The 20,936-nt window shown below is 40.9% G+C and overlaps 1 pseudogene; it reads right to left on the reverse strand.

Annotated features, from left to right (window-relative positions):
- Window positions 1-366: 366 nt before the first annotated feature.
- The window catches only part of LOC129684835 (protein regulator of cytokinesis 1-like), a 30,264-nt pseudogene continuing 9,694 nt past the window's right edge, over window positions 367-20,936 (reverse strand).

Below are 20,936 nucleotides of genomic sequence, written 5' to 3' on the forward strand. Positions count from 1 at the left end.
ACTCTACTTAATTTTTAAAAATCTTCAACAAGCTGGGTGCGGTGGTTCATACCTGTAGCTCAGCCAGCATTCTCAAATCATTTATTAAAAGCATGGAAGGTGTCGTTCAGCTAGTATTGTGGCCATCTGTTGGAGTTACAGGATGAACCTTACCATAGAATGCTGTGGCAATTATTAGCCCCTAGGAGTTTAATGTAAGGTGTTGATAAATGGCACAGAGTTGGCTACACTTTGATTCTCACTAGAAGCTGTTATCTAGCATTAAAGTATTTTCCCATTTGCTCTCAAATAGGCTCAGACTAGGAAGACAGAAATCTTTTTGCCTTCTTATCAGGACAGAGGGCAATAAAAAGCAAAGAACTCTCTCTAGCTTTCCTGATCCCTTGTGAAAGGCAGCAGCATGAATATAGTTACCTTGTATACTTTGCCAGACTTGTTGGGAGTAAATCCTGGTCTCTTACTAGGCGCCAGGGTAGCACTGCCAAATAGCATCTCAGTCTCTGTATCTTGTTCTTCAGTTGCTGTGGGAAACAATGATAGACCCAGTAATACAGCAGGCCCAAAAACCAAATAAAAATCTCTGAGACCTGGGGTAGATGGAGCTGCTACAATCTACTGATTCTTCAATAAACCCTGATTTTCGACAGAGATGCAGGACCGCGCTAATTGCAATCCTTTTTTTTTTTCCTAATTTGTGTGCACAGCTTACTCTTTCCCTTTCCTGTTTGGCTCTTTTTTTCTCCATCCGACATAATTTCCATTGTTCTGTAAAATATTCCATGAATTTCTGCCCATTCACAACAAATTCTGTTGACTGCTTCTTGTTCCCACTTTTCAGTCCGTGCTTGCAACTCCTCTTCCAGCTGGTCCGAAAAAAAAAAAAAAAAAAAAAAAAAAAGGACGTGTTATAAATACTTCAAATCTTTGGTGTTAATCTCAAATGAAATGATTATCCTAAAGAAAGACTCCTTCTCACATAGCTTCTGATAGCTGTACCCACATGGATATAGGTTGGATCAAATGGAAATCACAGAGGGTTCATTTAGACACACTAAAAAGGGAAAAAAGGGAAATCCCAGTCTAAAAATGGAGGTTTTGATGACTAAAGTTGGAAACATTATCTAGACAGGGTGATTTTTTGTGGGGAGAGGGTGGGTTTTGAGACAGTTTTTCTCTGTGTAGCCTTGGCTGTTCTGGAAGGTCACTCTGTAGAAGAAGCTGGCCTGGAACTAACAGAGATACACCTGCCTCTGTCTCCTGAGTGTTGGGATGAAAGGCGTGCACCACCACCACCAGACAGGATGATTTATAAACAGAATTATGGTACCACACTACCAGGGTTTCTAAATGGAATCAACATTTTAACCATCCCTAAAGGTGGATAAGTTAAACTTCTTAATACTTCAGTTACACATGGAAATAATATAAACTATAGGGATACTGGACAATGGTATGAATAAATTAAAAACTGTGGACTAGTATCTGGCAAGAGTCAATGAAAGGTATTTAATACTATTACAAAATAGACTACAATAATAAAGTGCACAGCACTTTTTGTAAAAGTTTGCCCATGCGAAAGGCACAACTGTTATGCTATAGTGGTCACTGAAGTCTTGACAGTCAGGATGCTTCATGGTTATTATCTGGAGACAGCTTTAAGAAGGTAAATGGGTTCAAACAAGGCCTTTAGAGCGGGCCTTAATCCATAGGATTGGTAGTAATTAGGACCGAGACCCAGAGAAAGACCACATGAAGACACAGGAACAGAAGATAGCCATTCCTAAGTCAAACACAGACTCAGAAAAGACCCAATCCTATCAAAGACACCTTGAGCTCATTAAACAGGTCAATTTCTGGTGTTCAAAGTCAACTAATCTAAGATACTTAGTTGTGGTAGCCCTAGTAAACTCACATACTCTCATAACCAGTTGCTACAATAAAGGTCCAATACATGCTTGTGCTGTCCTTTCTATGTTTAAAAAAGACAAAGAATAAGGCATCTTACAACCAAAGTTACCTTAGGGAGTATTTTCTGGAGCTTTGCAAATTCCTTTTCTTCTTTTGGAAGATTTCCCCCTGTTTGTAAACCACCTTGGACCTGAAGCTTCTCTCTGTGAAAAATACACTTATTAGAGTAAAACCTCGAGGGATGTGGAGATAACACAGTAAAGTGCCTGCCATGTAAGAGCTGCATGTGGCAGCACATCCTGTAACCCCACGCTCAGGGGTTGGGGCAGTTGGACAACAGGATGGATCCTGAGGTTTGATGGCCAGCCAGTTCTAATTTCTGAGCTCCAAGTTCAGTGAGAGATTTCAAGAAATAAGATGGAAGACAGCACTCAGGAGGCAGAGGCAGGAAGTTGTTTGTGAGTTTGAGGCCAGCCTAGCCTACACAGAGTTCCAGGGTAGACAGAAACCTTGTTTCAAAATTAAGAAGGTAGATCCAGTTATGGTGGCACATGCCTTTAATCCCAGCACTCTGGGAGGCAGAGTTAGGCACATAGCTGTGAGTTCAATGGATGCCTGGTCTACAAAGTGAGTCCAAGACAGACAGGACTACACAGAGAAACCCTGTCTCAAAAACCAAAAGAAAAAGAAAAGAAAAAAGAAAGGTTGGAGAAGCATTAAGACACCTGGCATCAATCTCTGGCTTGCACATGTACACATGTGCATCCACACACATGAATACATACATACACCACATGAAACATCAAAATCGGAAACCTATTACAGACACCAATTATTTCTGCTAAGACTCCTCATCAGATAACTTTAACATGCCTTTACAAGTTTTGTATTACTGTCTACTCAAAAGTGAGAGATGGTAATTTTCTATTCCATGGGCATTCCCTGCCATATATAAGGTCATTCACTAGTGTTTAGGGAAACTAGCATTTCCATTAAAATACTTATCAGCATATATTAATGACCTGGCCAGCAGGTCAGTCGAACGAGACCCTAAGATAGGGGGTGAGAGTGAGGTGGAACAAGAGACTCGAAGAATGGAGACAAGACAAAATTCTGATCAAGTCTCATTTAATGATCTTTAGGTTACAGCTTATACGGGGTAAGAATGGGAAATTCGGAGGGAGGAACAGGTTTCAGTGAAAATCACAGAGCAGGACATTCTCAAGAAGTTCTCAAAGCAGGAGTAAAGTTCTCAAACTATACCTGCCAAATCTAAACAGTTGAGCAAACCTCTAACAATCAAAGAACACCTGTGGTCCAGGGGTGAAAAATTACCGTGTCGTGCTAAGCACACTGTGCTTCATGGGTTCCAAGCAGGCTAGAATCAAGCAGCCATTTTATGGCTCCTCACATATTAATTATTACATAAGTTTTATAATCTTATGAATATATGTGATACATTTTCTTAATATTCACCCTCCTATTATTCTATTATTGCCTTCCTACTGACTTTCTTCCTCTTGTCAACTATTGCTGTTCTACTTATTGTTTTTTGGAGACAGGTGAGCCAATGAGCTTTTAAAAATGGTTGCTGCTGGGTGCAGTGGTGCATGCCTAAAATCCCAGCACTCAGGGGAAGCTATCCTACTCTACAAATTGAGTCCAGGACAGCCAAAGCTACACAGAGAAACCATGTCTCAAAGAAAAAAAAAAGATGGCTTAAAGGATCATGAGTGATGGGTTTTTGTTTGGTTTTAGAGACAAGGTTTCCCTGTGCAGCCCTGGCTGTCCTGGAACTCTCTCTGTGTGGACAAGGCTGGCTTCTAAGTCAGAGATCCACCTGCCTCTGCATCTCAAGTGCTGTAATTAAAGCTGTGCACCACCAAGGCCCAACCAAGTGAAAGGTTATTTATAAAAACATGGGCAACTTTCCAGTAGTTATACTACATAAAAAGAGAAAGTCAGCCTGGTGATGATGGTTTATGCCTTTAATCCTGGCAATTGGGAGGCAGAGGCAGGTGGATTTTTGAGTTCAAGGCCAGCCTGGTCTACAGAGTGAATTCCAGGTCAGCCTGTGCACCACAAAGCATACACCCATACACAATAAGAGTAATGAGTGCTCTCTTTGTTGGAATGTTATAAGTTAGGCTTGTTATCACAAGTCTCTATCCCCAGTACTCAGTGGGCAGAGGCAGGCAGATCTCTGTGAGTGCCAGCTGGAGCTACAGAGTGAGACCTTGTTGGTTTTTTTATTTTTTTTGTTTGTTTTGTTTTTATTTTTGCTTTTGAGATAGAGTTTCTTCTGTGTAGCCCTGGCTGGCCTGAAACTCAAGAGATCTGCCTGCCTCTGCCTCCTAAGTGCTGAGATTAAAGGCCTACGCCACAATTGCTCGGTGAGACCTTGTTTAAAAAAATTAGCATAGTGCCTTTACTTGCCTGTTAACTTCAGCCCACTTATACTTAGCACATGTGAAGACCTTGGGTAAAATCACCAGGATTTCTAGAAAATGCAAACAGTTAATGTTGGATGTAGCAGAATGGCAGAACATGCATAAGACCCTGGGTTTAATTCTCATCAACAGACACACACTCACACACATAATTCTCAGTAACACACACCTGCCATTCTGTTTAACTTCTCATTTTTGTTATTTTCTAATGTATGTAAGCAATGAGTACATAACATTAAATTAAGTGTAATACTCAAAACTAGGGCCAGGTAACCGGTAACATTTTTGACATAATATCTGATGGATACAGCCTGTAAAATATAACTGCAGGAGGCACTGATCTCTTATTCCCTCTTAAATGTGGGTATGTGAACAAGGGAGTCTGCTTCATACCTGTTCATGACTTCTCTTTCTTTTCAACCAAAAGTAGGATTACCAGAGGACTAGCTGTAAGGTTCAGTTTTTCTCACTTCAAAGTTTGACTTATATATTTGTAATGTCTTTTTTTTTGCTTCCACTTTAAGCAGAGGCCAGGCTAGAACTCATGACAATCCTTCGGCTTCCCAAATGCTGGGATTACAGGTATGGGTTACCTTACCTGGCATGCTTTCATGGTGTTCATTTTGCTCTAGAGAAAAACAGATAAAACGAGGCTGTTACTTCAAACTATAGGAAAAGTTTTCAGTTATCTTCCAATTTCTGGACACGTTCATACAGTTCCTTGTCAACATCATAGTATTATCTTAACCGTATAATCTTGGTGTCATGAAGAAGGAACAGGTTTATATGTAGTCCTCTGCTACAAGCTTAGCAGTAGTTTTTCTTTTTCTTTTTTGGTTGAGACATTTTCTCTGAATAAGAGATATGGCAGTCCTGTAACTCACTCTGTAGACCAGACTGTTCTTGATCTCACAAAGATCTGCCTGCCCCTGCTTCCCGAGTGCTGAGATTAAAAGCGTGTGCCACTATTGCCTGGCCAAGTTTAGTGGTTTTCTTTTTTAAATTCCTCTAGTGCAGCAGTTCTCAACCTATGGGTCATGACCCTTTGGGACTGGAACAACCTTTTCACCAGATATTTACATTACGATTCAAAACAGTAGCAAAATTACAATTATGAAGTATCAACAAAATTTATGGTTGGGGGTCACCACAACATGAGGAACTGTATTAAAGGGTGGAAGCATTAGGAAGTAAGAACCACCACGATTGTGTTTGGTATTCCAAGTAACTAACCCTACACTGTAAAAAGTTTTCTCCCTCATAGTAAAATGACATTGGAATAAAGTAAAAATAAATCATTTTTGTTTTGTTTTTGAGACAGGGTTTCTCTGTGTAGCCTTGGCTGTCTTGGACTTGCTTTGTAGACCAGGCTCTGGCATCAAGCTCACAGAGATCCTCCTGCTTCTGCCTCCCTGAGTGCTGGGATTATAGGTGTGTGCTACCAAGCCTGGTCCAGGACAGTCAAGGCTACACAGAGAAACGCTGTCTCAAAAAGAAACAGACAAACAAAAAACATAGTCTAAAATAAAGAACATTCTCTAAAATATACTGTCTCTTTCTTCTGTTTTTCGTTCTCTTCTTTTTTGCCTTGCAAAGCCAGTAGAAGATTAGGTGGGCTACGTAAACTGTATGAACAGCTGTTACTTTGTTAGGACACTTTCACCTCCCTAGCAGTTTAAGGAAGCCCATTGGTTGCTCAGTTTCCAAGTAGGTTCCCTAGGAAGGGGTACAGGGACTGTCTCTGGCATGAACTCAGTGGCTGGCTCTTTGATCACCTCCCCCCGAAGGTTGCAGCCTTGCCAGGCCACAAAGGAAGATGATGCAGCCAGCCTTGATGAGACCGGATAGAAGGGAGGAGGTCCTCCCCTATCAGGGGACTAGAGAAAGAGCATAGGGGAGAAGAGGGAAGGTGGGTAGGACTGAGAGGAGATAGGGAAGGGGGCTGCAGCAGGGATACAAATTGAATAAATTTTAATAAATACATACATAATATTAAATTAAAAAATATAGCTTGGCACTCTCTGAACTCAGACAAAGGCTAAAACATTTGTCTGTTATAACTCTGTATTCAGCTGTTCAAGATTTGGTTTACAGCCCTTTTCTCATGGAATGAAAACTGAGTGAGGTAATATTTTTTTTCTCTTTAAAATTATCCAATCTCCTCCTCTCCTTCCTTCTGATCTAGTCTATCAGATCTCATCAAGAGTGGCTGCATCGTCATCTTCTGTGGCCTGGTAAGGCTGCTCCCCCCCCTCAGGGGGAGGTGATCCAAGAGCAGGCCAATCAGAGGTAGTCCCTCTTCCCATTACTATGTAACCCACTTGGACACTAATGTGCCATGGGCTTCATCTGTGCAGGGGTTCTAGGTTATCTCCATGCATGGTACTTGGTTGGAGTATGAATCTCTGGGAAGACCCCTGTGTTCAAATTTCTGGTTCTGTTGCTCTCCTTGTAGAGTTCCTGTCCTCTCCAGATCTTACTATTTCCCACTTCTTACATAAGATTCCATGCACACTGCCCAACAGTTGGCCATAAGTCTCAGCATCTGCTTTGATAGTCTGCAGGGCAGAGCCTTTCATAGGCTCTCTGTAAGAGCGGGACCTCCCCTATCAGTGGACTTGGGGAGGGGCACGCGTGAAGAAGGGGAAGGGAGGTTGGGATCAGGAGGGGAGGAGGGAGGGGCTTATGGGAGGATACAAAGTGAATAAAGTGTAATTAATAAAAAATAAATAAAAAGAAAGAGGTGGAAAGATGGCCCAGGCATTAAAGGTAGGCTGACAACCATTAATATAGAAATTTAGGTAAATGTATTGTTTACACTGTTAAAATGTATATTCTTTATTTTTATTTATAAACATATGGTTAGTTTTATAATTAAAAAGAAATACTCTTAGTTTCACAAATAAAAGTATATAATGGAAATGTAAAAAAATAGGTGGGCCAAGATGGCGGCGCTGGGAGGACTCTCATTCTGAGGAGCAGCACAGCAGGATTGGCACAGTGACCAGCAATCAGAACTCGCGGCCATAAAACACAAGTGATTGTGTTTCACAGGTGAGAGGATACCCCACGGTGGGGGATTCAATCAGCTTTAACTCACCCAGCTAAACCGCGGAAGAGATCCTGGTTCCGCCAGGCACTTGGTTGCTAGCCCGGAGCTACATGCCAGCGCGATCCGTCCACAGTCCCAGACTGAACTGTGGGCCCACACCACCATAGACTGGATTTCCCAGTTGAGAGATAACCCCAAGGAGCAGGAAACAATTGGGACCAACCCCAGGTTACCCAGACATCCCCTGGAAAAGACTCGGGTTCCGCGAGGCCCCAGGAGCCAGCCTGGACCCAGAGCCGGGACAAAGGCACCCGCACGGAGCCCTGTCTGCGCGCCTGATTCGCCGCCTCAGATAGAACTGTGGGCACCAGGGCACCAGAGCACCAAGACTGTGTGTCTCTGGCAGGAGGAAACCCCCAGCGGAGGGGGTCAGCAGCTCTAACGCTTAGGACACCCAGCACCAAAACACTTCCTGGACTCACGCAGACTCTAGTGCAGGCAGGAGCGATGTGCTCTGCAGCCATTGTTGAGTTCCCCTGGGGCACTGGGACACACAGCTGCATCCTCGGACCTGCAGGAGCCAGAGAGCCATTACAGCAGCCCTCGGGTACTGTGCCAGGGATCGGCCAGTTGTCCCTGACTGGACTGTCAAAACTGTGGAAATCCCTGGTCCTTCAGGGGGGCTGCACCCACAGCATCTGGACCAGAGCAGTGCCTGCAGCCGCCATCCCACACAGAGACACACAGCTTCTGGTCCAGGGAGAGGCACCCAGCCTCCAGACCAGAGCAGTGCCCCCAGGCACCAACTCAACCTAGGTGCACATTCTCCAGGTCCAGAGCGGAGCAATCAGCCTCTGGCCCAGAGACTTGCTGAGTGCAACTCCCACTTTCCCGGACAGAACTGTGCGCCCCAGGATAACAGACTGAGTTTCCCTGTTGGGAGAAAACCCCACAGCTAGGGAACCAGCAGTTTCTTCAAGAGGACTATACATGGAAATTTAGTGAGCAGCAGCACACTAAATTTATAACAAGAAACCCAGCAGTGGGGCAGCTGTCTTGAGAAATTCTATGGGTAAGAGGAGATCCCCCCCTGCCTAACATAGACCACAGCTACTACTCAGGGCTATAAACCTGAGGTGAGCAGTGGCAACTCCTGAGAAACACTGGCCATACAGTGACCATAACCAAAAAGCAGAGAAGGACTCCTTCAGGAAAAATCATCTTCCGGCCAAGGGGATACTCCCTACCTCAGGACTCCAGGAAGCACAGAAACTAACAGCCAACACCTAAATCAGCCCAATGGGTAGAGGTCAGCGTAAAGGCTCAACCAACAAAAGACAGAGCAATATGGCATCTCCAGAACCCAGCCATCCAGGGATGAACAGCCCTGAACAATGCAGCATAATAGAAAATCAAGAAGATGACCCTACATCTATGTTGATGAAGAGGATAATAGAGGAAACAAATAAAATAGGTAAAGAATTAGAGGAAGATAAAACCAAACAGATCATGGCTATCCGTAAAGAAATGGAGAAAGATAAAGAGAAGCAGATTATGGCCATCTGTGAAGAAATACAGGAAGATGCAGCCAAACAGCTTGTGGCCTTCAGAGAAGAAATAATTAAATCACTGAAAGAAATAAAAGAGACAGAGTTGAAGAAACTAAAAGAAAAAGGGGAAAATACAAGCAGACAGGTGAAGAAAGTAAACAAAACAACTCAAGACCTGAAGATAGAACTAGAAAAATTAAAGAAAACACAAATGGAGGAAATAATGGAGAGGAAGAATTTAGGGAAGAAAACAGGAACTATAGAGGTAAGCATAACCAACAGAATACAAGAAATGGAAGAAAGAATCTCAGGTGTAGAAGATACAATGGAAGAAATCGATGTATCTGTCAAAGAAAATGTTAAATCCAAAAAATTCCTGACACAGACCGTCCAAGAAATCCAAGACAATATGAAAAGACAAAACCTAAGAATAATAGAAATAGAGGAAAAAGAAGACTCCCTTCTCCAAGGCCCAGAAAATATTTTCAACAAAATTATTGAAGAAAATTTCCCCAAGTTAAAGGAGAAGCCAATAAGGATACATGAGGCCTACAGAACACCCAACAAATTTGACCAGAAAAGAAAATCCTCCCGCCACATAATAATCAAAACAGTAAGTATACAGAACAAAGAAAAAATACTAAAAGCTGCAAGGGAAAAAGGCCAAGTAACATATAACGGCAAACCCATTAGAATCACACCTGACTTTTCAACAGAAACTATGAAAGCCAGAAGGGCCTGGACGGATATCATGCAGACCCTAAGAGAACACAGATGTCAACCCAGGCTACTATACCCTGCAAAACTCTCAGTCCTCATAGACGGAGAAAACAAGATATTCAATGACAAAAACAAATTTCAACAATACCTACACACAAATCCAGCATTACAGAAGATACTGGAAGGGAAAATACAACCCAAGAAAATTAGCTTCTGTCAAGAAAACACAGGAAATAATTAACCTTACTACAGCAAAACAAAAAGCAACCAAGCACACAACCTTATGAACACAGCCAACATCATAATCAAAGGATCTAACAGCCACTGGTCATTAATCTCGTTCAACATCAATGGACTCAACTCCCCAGTAAAAAGACACAGATTAACAGAATGGATACGTAAACAAAACCCAGCAATCTGTTGCATACAAGAAACACACCTAAGACACAAAGATAGACATTACCTGAGGGTAAAAGGTTGGAAGAAGACTTTCCAAGCAAATGGACCCAAGAAACAAGCAGGAGTAGCCATTCTAATATCTGATAAAATAGACTTTCAACCAAAATTAATAAAAAGAGATGAGGAAGGACACTTCATACTCATCAAGGGAAAATTCCACCAGGAAGACATCACAATCCTGAACATCTATGCCCCAAATACAAGAGCACCCACATTTGTAAAAGAAACATTGATAAAATTTAAACCACATTTAGATCCCCACACATTAATAGTGGGAGACTTTAACACCCCACTCTCAACAAAGGACAGGTCAACAAAACAGAAATTAAACAAAGAAACAATATCTCTGACAGAGGTCATGAATCAAATGGACCTCACAGACATTTACAGAACTTTACACCCAAACACAAAAGAATTTACCTTATTCTCAGCACCTCATGGAACCTTCTCCAAAATAGACCATATAGTTGGTCACAAAGCAAGCCTCAACAGATACAAGAAGACTGAAATAATCCCTTGTATCCTGTCTGATCACCATGGAATAAAGCTGGACTTCAACAACAACAGAAATAGCAAAAAGCCTACCCACACATGGAAACTGAACAACTTGTTACTAAATAACAGCTGGGTCAGGGAAGAAATAAAGAAAGAAATTAAAGCCTTTCTAGAACTCAATGAAAATGAAGACACAACATACCCAAACTTGTGGGACACAGTGAAAGCAGTGGTAAGAGGAAAGTTCATAGCACTAAGTGCCTTCAAGAAGAAATTCGAGACAGCTCATTCAAGCAACTTAATGGCCCACTTAAAAACCCTAGAAAAAGGAGAAGCAGACACACCAAAAAGGAGTAGATGGCTGGAAATCAATCAATTAGAAACAAATAAAATAATTCAAAGAATCAATGAAACCAAGAGCTGGTTCTTTGAGAAAATCAACAAGATCGACAAACCCTTAGCCAAGCTAACTAAAAGGCAGAGAGACACCACCCAAATCAACAAAATCAGAAATGAAAAGGGGGACATAAGTATAGACACTGAGGAAATCCAAACAATCATTAGGACTTACTTCAAAAGTCTATACTCAACAAAATTTGAAAATCTAAATGAAATGGACAATTTTCTTGATCGATTTGACTCACCAAAGCTTAATCAGGACCAGGTAAATCAATTAAATAGCCCTATATCCCCCAAAGAAATAGAAGCAGTCATCAAAAGTCTCCCATCCAAAAAAAGCCCAGGACCAGATGGCTTCAGCACAGAATTCTACCAGACCTTCAAAGAAGAGCTAACTCCAATTCTCTTCAAACTATTCCACAAAATAGAAACAGAAGGAACATTACCAAACTCATTCTATGAAGCCACAATCACCTTGGTACCTAAACCTCACAAAGACTCAACAAAGAAAGAGAATTTCAGGCCAATCTCCCTTATGAACATTGATGCAAAAATACTTAACAAAATACTTGCAAACCGGATCCAAGAACACATCAAAGATATTATCCACTATGACCAAGTAGGCTTCATCCCAGGTATGCAGGGTGGTTCAATATACGGAAATCCATCAATGTGATCCACCATATTAACAAACTGAAAGAAAAAAACCACATGATAATCTCCCTAGATGCTGAAAAAGCATTTGACAAAATCCAACATCCATTCATGTTTAAAGTACTGGAGAGATCAGGGATACAAGGCACACATCTAAACATAGTAAAGGCAATATACAGCAAGCCTATAGCCAACATCAAACTGAACGGAGAGAAACTTAAAGCAATCACAATGAAATCAGGGACAAGACAAGGCTGCCCACTCTCTCCATATCTCTTCAACATAGTGCTGGAAGTCCTTGCTAGAGCAATAAGACAGTCGAAGGAGATCAAGGGGATACAGATGGGAAAGGAAGAAGTCAAATTATCACTATTTGCAGATGAAATGATAGTATATATGAGTGACCCCAAAAACTCTACCAGGGAACTCCTACAGCTGATAAGCACCTTCAGCAATGTGGCCGGATACAAAATTAACTCAAAAAAATCAGTAGCACTCCTGTATACAAAAGACAAAAGGGCTGAGAAAGAAATTAGAGGAACAACACCATTCACAATAGCCACAAATGACATAAAGTAACTTGGTGTAACCCTAACCAAGGAAGTCAAAGACTTGTATGAAAAAAAATTTCAAGTCTCTGAAGAAAGAATTAGAGGAAGATATGAGAAGATGGAAAGATCTCCCATGCTCATGGCCTGGCAGGATTAACATAGTAAAAATGGCCATCTTACCAAAAGCAATCTACAGATTTAATGCAATTCCCATCAAATTGCCAACACAATTCTTTACAGACCTTGAAACAAAAATTCTCAACTTCGTATGGAATAACAAGAAACCGAGAATTGCTAAAACAATCCTCTACAATAAAAGATCTTCTGGAGGTATCTCCATCCCTGATCTCAAGCTGTACTATAGAGCAACAGTTATCAAAACTGCATGGTACTGGCATAGAAATAGAATGGTGGATCAATGGAATCGAACAGAAGACCCAGAAATAAACCCACACACTTATGGACACCTGATTTTTGACAAAGATGCCAAAACCATACAATGGAAAAAAGATAGCATCTTCAACAAATGGTGCTGGTCCAACTGGATGTCTACATGTAGAAAAATGAAAATAGATCCATACTCATCACCCTGCACAAAACTGAAGTCCAAGTGGATCAAAGACCTCAACATAAAACCAGACACATTAAATTGGCTAGAAAAAAAAGTGGGGAATACCCTAGAACTCATTGGTACAGGAGAAAACTTCCTGAACAGAACACCAACAGGACAGGCTCTAAGAGCAACAATCAATAAATGGGACCTCATGAAATTGAAAAGCTTCTGTAAAGCAAAGGACACCCACCGTCATCAAAACAAAGCGACTGCCTACAGATTGGGAAAGAATCATCACCAACCCTTTATCTGACAGAGGACTCATATCCAATATATATAAAGAACTAAACAAGCTGAAAAGCAATAAACCAAGTAATCCACTTAAAAAATGGGGAACAGAGCTAAAGAGAGAATTCTCTGTAGAGGAATATCGAATGGCAGAGAAGCACTTAAAGAAATGCTCAACCTCATTAGCCATTAGGGAAATGCAAATCAAAACAACCCTGAGATTTCACCTTACACCCATGAGAATGGCCAAGATGAAAAACTCAAGTGACAACACATGCTGGTTGTGGAGAGGTTGTGGAGAAAGGGGAACCCTTCTCCACTGCTGGTGGGAATGTAAACTGGTACAACCACTCTGAAAATCAATCTGGCGCTTTCTCAGACAACTAGGAATAGCGCTTCCTCAAGATCCAGCCATATCACTCCTAGGCATATACCCAAAAGAGGCGCAAGTACACAAAAAGGACATTTGCTCAACCATGTTTGTAGCAGCTTTATTTGTAATAGCCAGAAGCTGGAAACAACCCAGATGCCCCTCAACTGAAGAATGGATGCAGAAACTGTGGTACATCTATCTATACAATGGAGTATTACTCAGCAATGAAAAATAAGGAAATCATGAAATTTGCAGGTAAATGGTGGGACCTGGAAAGGATCATCCTGAGTGAGTTGTCCCAGAAGCAAAAAGACACGCATGGTATATACTCACTCATATAAACATACAACATAGAATAAACCCACTAAAATCTGTACATCTAAACAAACTAAGCAAAAGAGAGGACCCTAACTAAAATGTTCAATCCCCATCCTGAAAGGCAAAGAGGATGAACATCAGAAGAAAAAGAAAATAGGAAACAACCTCGGAACCTGCTACAGAGGGCCTCTGAAAGCCAGAAGAAAACAGGAAACAACCTTGAAACCTACCACAGAGGGCTTCTGAAAGCTTCTGCAGTATAGACTGTCAAAGCAGATGCTGAGCCTGATGGCCAACTGATGGGCAGAGTGAATGGAATTTTATGTAAGAAGTGGGAAATAGTAAGAGCTGGAGGGGACGGGAACTCCACAAAGAGAGCCACAGAACAAGATAATTTGAACACAGGGAACTTCCCAGAAAATTATACTCCAACCAAGGACTATTCGTGGAGATGGCCTGGAACCCCTGCACAGGTATAGCCCATGTCAGTTCAGTGTCCAAGTGGGTTACATAGTAATGGGAAGAGGGACTGCCTCTGACATAATCTGATTGACCTGCTTGTTGATCACTTCCCCCTGATGGGGGAGCAGCCTTACCAGGCCACAGTAGAGGACAATGCAGCCACTTTTGATGAGAACTGATAGACTAAGATCAGAAAGAAGAGGAGAACCTCCCTTATCAGTGGACTTGGGGAGTGGCATGCATGCAGAAAGGGGAGGGAGGGTGTGATCGGCAGGGGAGGAGGGAGGGGCTTATGGGGGGATACAAAATGAATAAAGTGTAATTAATAAAAAAATTTTTAAAAAATATCCAATCTCTCTTTTTTTTCCTTTTTTTCATTTTTTATTTTAATTACACTTTATTCACTTTGTATCCCCCCCGTGGCCCCTTCTCTCCTCCCTTCCCAATCCCTTCCTCCCCCTCCCTTCTCACTACATGCCCCTCCCCAAGTCCACTGATAGGCAGAAGAAGGAGAAAACAGGGAACAGTACAGGAGCCTGCCACGGAGGACCTCTGAAAGGCTCTACCCTGAAGGGTATCAAAACAGATGCTGAGATTTATGGCCAACCTTTGGGCAGAGTGCAGGGAATTTCATGAAAGAAGTAGGAAATAATAAGACCTGGAGAGGACAAGAGGTCCACAAGGAGAGCAACAGAACCAAAAAATCTGGGCACAGGGTTCTTTTCTGAGTTTGATACTTCAATCAAGGACCATTGATGGAGATAAACTAGAACCCCTGTACAGATGTAGCCCATGGCAGTTCAGTTTCCAAGTGGGTTCCATAGTAATGGGAATAGGGACTGTCTCTGACATGAACTAATTGGCCTGCTCTTTGATCACCAACCCATGAGGTGGAGCAACGTTACTAGGCTACAGAGGAAGACAGTGAATCTACTCCTGATGAGACCTGATAGGCTAGGATCAGATGGAAGGAGGTAATATTTTTAAGGCTTGGCTGTATCTGCTCAAAAGTGGAAATGCAGAACTTCCTGGTATCTGAGCTTACGAAAGGCCTGTGAGGGTGGCAACATGAAGATCACAACCTCTGTACTTACCAGAATAGTAAGGGGCAAAAGCCTGCCTCTGTTCCTGGCTATAAAAACCCTGGTCCCAGAACTGAGTCAGCTCCACTCAAATTTTCTCAACCACTTGCCTTATGCCTTGCATTTTCAGTTTTTGTACCTGAGCCACTTCTAACTGTAGCTGAAACAAAAAAAGAGAAAGTTTATATGGCCATTCTTTTATATTCACCTGTTTGTCTTTAAATAAAATTGCAACATGAAGTAATACAGGTAAATCAACAACATGCTTTATAACAACATTATAAGAGCAATAAACTACATGCCTACAAAAAATGTGCCAAAATAGAACATGTCTTTGCTGGTCCAAGAGAGTAGCTAGTAAAGACATTAGACTAGACCCAGAAATGCTCAGAGAGCCCTATTTATCCAGCACCCTATTGGTTTTCTTACCACATTCCTGATTTTGGCTTTTGGTCCAGTCATAAATGCAACCACAGGTTCTCTCTCTTCTGCAGGTATTAGTAACCTATCCCAGAGCTCTCGGATTTGAGCCCAGAGTGGAGTGCCTCACACTCTGCTTAGTTTTGTGATTTTTTTTTTCATTTCCAGCTGAAACAAGAAAAGGCAGGGGTTATATCAAAAGAGCAAAGACTGTCCTTCTAGTCCCTCAAAGGAAAATGTCTGAACCCATGAGAAGAGAAAGCACTTTTATGAGATTCATATATATTCATATCCTATCATCTCTATGTAGCATAGGATGGCTTCAACTTTGACTCAGCTTCCTAAATACTGGATTATAGTTTAGGTGTGTGCTATCTTACTTTCACATTAAAGGATAAGAGATTTCTTTCCGTCTAAACATATGCTGTAAGACCACCATTGCCGTTGGATGGTGGTGGCACATGCCTTAGTCCCAGCACTCGAGAGGTAGAGGCAGAAGCAGACTGATCTCTGTGAGTTCAAGGTTACCCTGGTCTACAGAGTGATTCCAGCAGAGACAGGCTACACAGAAAGAAACCCTGTCTCAGAAAACAAAACAAAACATAAACGATTGTTATTGCCATAGGACATCAGACCTAGAACTGGATTCAAATTTGACTTGATTTGTTGTTGTTGTTTTAAGGCAGGGTCTCACTATGTAGCCCTGGCTAGCTTGGGATTCAGACATTCAACTTTCCCAGCCTCCTGAGTGTTAGGTTTAAAGTCATGTGCCGCCATGCACAATTTAGGATTAAATTTTGAATTTTTCACTATTAAACATTAGGCTAATTAAAATGGCTAATACTATTTCAACCGAAATTTCAACTTAATATTCTAAGAATATTGTATTTCTTATTCACACAAAAGATGAGCTCTTTTTCTAAATTAAAAAAGGATCAGGACTATGAATAGAGCTCAATGATACAAAATTTGATTTATGACACTGTAAGGTTTAAATTCAATTCTTACCACTGAAATAGGAGCTGGGGAGTTAGCTCAGTCAGTAAAGTGTTTGCCATTCAAGCATAAAACTTGAGTTCAATCCCAGAACCTGCATTAAAAAGTAGCGCATGCTTGTATCTTAGCATCAAGAAGTGAAAGACCTGTAAGGCTCACTGTCTGGCAAGCCTAGCCTAATAAGTGAGGACTAGTGCCATTGAGGACTTATCTCAGCAAAGTGTACAGCTCCTAGTATAGACCCTTGCAATTGACCTTTGAACTGTGCCTTCCTCCCACCAAACAAACAAACAAAATTTATTTTACATATTGTTGTCTTCAGTCTTAACTCATACCATTCCGTTATTTAACACTAAATAAAAAGCCGTCAGTTCTTTCCAAATTGATGAATACTACTGAGATGGAACAGAATCATCTGAGCAGATACTACCTGAGGTAGCAACTTCTGTAGTGTTGCAATATTCTCCAGTGATAAACAAAAGGCGCTTTCATCTTCACACACTACATCTCTTTCAAAGCTTGTATTTGGAGTGTGTCTAATTCTCCCATACACAATATGATTTGTTTCTTAAGTTTGACAAATTGTTTGTGCCTAGATTCCTTAGAAAACAAAAACAAAAACAAAATTAAAGATAGCTAGAGGCCAAATAAAGTTTTAGGGTAGGATGAATTCAGGCAGCATACCTTTGTTTCCCTCAAAGTTGCCACATGTTGTAGGAACAGGTTCAGCTCTTCTAAGGTAGGGTCAGAGGTGTGATCCACATCACAGGGAGGCATACAACGAATTTCAAGGAGTTCTTGATCTTGTTTTTGAAATAGCTTAAGTTCCTGCTTTCTCATCAGTTCTTCTTGAGTACAAAAATCTTTTTCTAGTTGAAAGACAGTTGTTTCTCTTTCTTCCTGTATGAAATAACATATGAATATTTAAGGTGGAAGGCTGGGAAGGACACTGGGAGAAAACACAAATACCAAAGTGACTATTTACAAACAAGGCAGTTTAAGCCAGGCATGGCATACACACCTTTATTTCTAGCACTTGGAAAGCAGAGGCAGGGGGATTTCTGAGTTCAAAGCCAGCCTGGTTCTTGAACTTGAAGATCTCCTAGGGTATGCAGAAGAAAAGGCAATCAGAGCTTTTCTTTCTCTTGATCTGTACTATGTGGCAAGGAAAACCTTGGAGTCCAGATCCTCCTGCTTTTGTTTCAGGTGCCAAGGTTACAGGGGTGGGTCACCATGCCCAAATTCCTTTTCCATTTTTCTTTTACTATGGTAAAAATGACCCTAAATTATCACCGTACATACTATCTTTGCCATTCTTTAAGTGTGCAGTACAAAGGTCTCTAACTTGATTTCATGAGTTTTCATCTTTACAATGGGGCAAAAGCAGCAATATGCACTCAGCAAAATCTGTATTTCAAGAACTAACACAACCACAGTTTTTCACTTTCAATACAGTACTCAAATTATATAAACTATATCACACTTTTTTTGCGATAGTCTCATTGGCCTTAAACTTGGTATCTTCTTGTCACAAGTTTCCACATGCTGAGATTACAGGCCTGCACTGTCATACCAAGCAACAATCATGTGTGTACAATCTTTTGACCGTGTGGCACAACACTAACATATACATAGTTCATACCTAAGAACACGGCTGTCCTGATTGCTTAGAGAGTAAAGGCTTGCTGTCAAGCCTGATGATCTGAATTTGATCCCCAGAGCCCACATGGTAAAATGAAACAAGCAACTTCTGCAAGGTGTCTTCTGACCTCCACACACCAATATCATGTGCACACTCACACATCCACATTAAATTCAAAAACATATATATATATATATATATATATATATATATATGTCTCCAAGCAGTGGTGGTGTACGCATGTAATCCCAGCTCTCAGGAGGCAGAGGAAGTTGTATCTCAGTTCCAGGCCAGCCAGGTCTACAGAGTCCAGGACAACCAGGGCTATTACACAGAGCAACTTTGTCTCAAAAAACCAAACCAACCAACCAAACATACCACACTAACAATAAAAAGCTCTCATGTTTTAAGAACTTTATACTTTCTTTAAACCTAAATAGCTATAAATTTTAACTTTGTTACTATTGTTTGCCATGACATGCACATGACACTCACAGGACTACAGCATTGTGCAGTTCTTTCTTCTCATGCTTATGCGGGTTATGGGTACTGAACTCAGGTCATCAAGCTTTTATATGACAAGTGCTTTATATTGACCTATCTTGTTGGCCTGATCTCTTTTTTCATTTTGTCCAGTACCAAACTTTGAAACTAGAACATCATGCATGCTGGTAAAATCTCCTATACTAAACTACATCCTCAGCAGTTTACAATTTTGTATTTATCCACACATTGGACATTTGTGTATGAAGGTGCTGAACTCTAGACTAATGTGTTTTGTGCATGTGTACAGTAACTAAGTGAGTGTAACCTACAATTTTCAGTAACTTAATTGTACAATTTTTAAAAAATTTATGATGGTTTTAAAAGCATATATGTCTAAGTTAAGAAGCAATTGTAAATATTGCTGTGTAATCGTCACTATCAGTGACCTCCAGAACTCATTTTATCTTGCAAAACTAAGACTATTCATTTGGTAAATGAATAATCAACTATTCATATTATGCCCCCACCCACTCCATTCTATTCTATTTTCTGGCTCTATGAATCTGACTGTTTTAAGTACCAGAGTACTTTTGTAAGAGGTGTACAAGGACCAGAAAGCTTGCTTTGGCTAGCTAGATGATGGTATATCTAATTGTTATTAACTGAAATACTTAGACTAACAATCCTATGAATATCACTTTACCGTAACAATCAATTTAGTAGATCCTGTCCTATTGTTAGTGGATATTCTACACATATATGGTTTCGATTATCATTGTTAAAAATTATCATATTAGGCAGGCATGGTGGAGCATGCCTATAATTCTAGCACTTGGGGAGGCAGAGGCAGAGGCAGAGGCAGAGGCAGAGGCAGAGGCAGAGACAGAGGCAGGTGAATCTCTGTGAGATCCTGGCCAGCCTGGTTATGAAGCAAGTCCAGGACAGCCAAGGCTTTACAGAAAATCCCTCTCCAAACAAAACAAAACAAAGGCAAAAAAAACCCTGCCATATATTCAAGGAAGACAACTATACCAGTGTACACCCAATTCTCATGTACCTAATTTCACGTTGAAAATTTAAAAACGAAAAGAGACTGAAAAGAAACTTTTTGTAGCAAATCAATGTCATCTGTGTTAATCTCAAGAAACTTCTCTAATGACATGGACTACTTGAATGCTCTTGACTACCAGTGATGAATTACCCTTACCCTTTAAACGCAGTCTGACTGCTAGACTTCCTGCATCTAAAGACCCAGATTGGTATTAACAGCAAACAAGACATGAGAACCTGTCACCATCACCTTTCAAAGCTCCTGTATCCCAGCTCTTAAAGGGTAAGTATTCTGACTGGTTCATGGTATGCAGCTTTTGAGTATGAAAAGAACAAAGGTTGAATTTTGTTTGGTACTGTTTCTTTGTGTCACTAGGTTTCCTTGGCTCCTATATACTCTGCTTTATCCTTTGAGAGTGGATGAGAGCATGTACATTAATATGAACAAATGGATGGAAGACAGAGATCAACTTTGGGTCTTTAGATATCTTCCACTTTGTCTTTTGTTTTAAAGATTTCTTTATAAGGGTATGAGCTTTTCTCCTCCATGTCTTTAAGTGTACTGCATGTGAACCTGATCCCCACTGAGGCCAAACGAGGATGCTGGATCCCCCTGGAAATAGAGTTTAGAACAGTTGTTGGTTTTCTTTTTTCTTTTTTTCTTTAAGATTGACTTATTGTGTTTACAGTGTTCTGCCTGCACATATGCTTGCAGGCCAGAAGATGGCAGCAGATCTCATTACACATGGTTGTGAGCCACCATATGATTGCTGGGAATTGAACTCAGGACCTTTGGAAGTGCTTTAAACTTCTGAGCCATCTCTCCAGATCCTAGTTCAGGACAGTTCTAAGAAACCACATGTGCTGGGACTTGAATCCAGCTCCTTTGCAAGAGCACAAGTGCTCTTAACTGCTGAACCATTTCTCTAGCCCCTACCTTGTTTTTTCTTTCTTTCTTTCTTTCTTTCTTTCTTTCTTTCTTTCTTTCTTTCTTTCTTTCTTTCTTTCTTTCTTTCTTTCTTTCTTTC

The sequence above is a fragment of the Psammomys obesus genome, unplaced genomic scaffold (genome assembly GCF_907164565.1).
Source record: "Psammomys obesus unplaced genomic scaffold, mPsaObe1.curated_primary_1811, whole genome shotgun sequence".
NCBI classification, from domain to species: domain Eukaryota; kingdom Metazoa; phylum Chordata; class Mammalia; order Rodentia; family Muridae; genus Psammomys; species Psammomys obesus.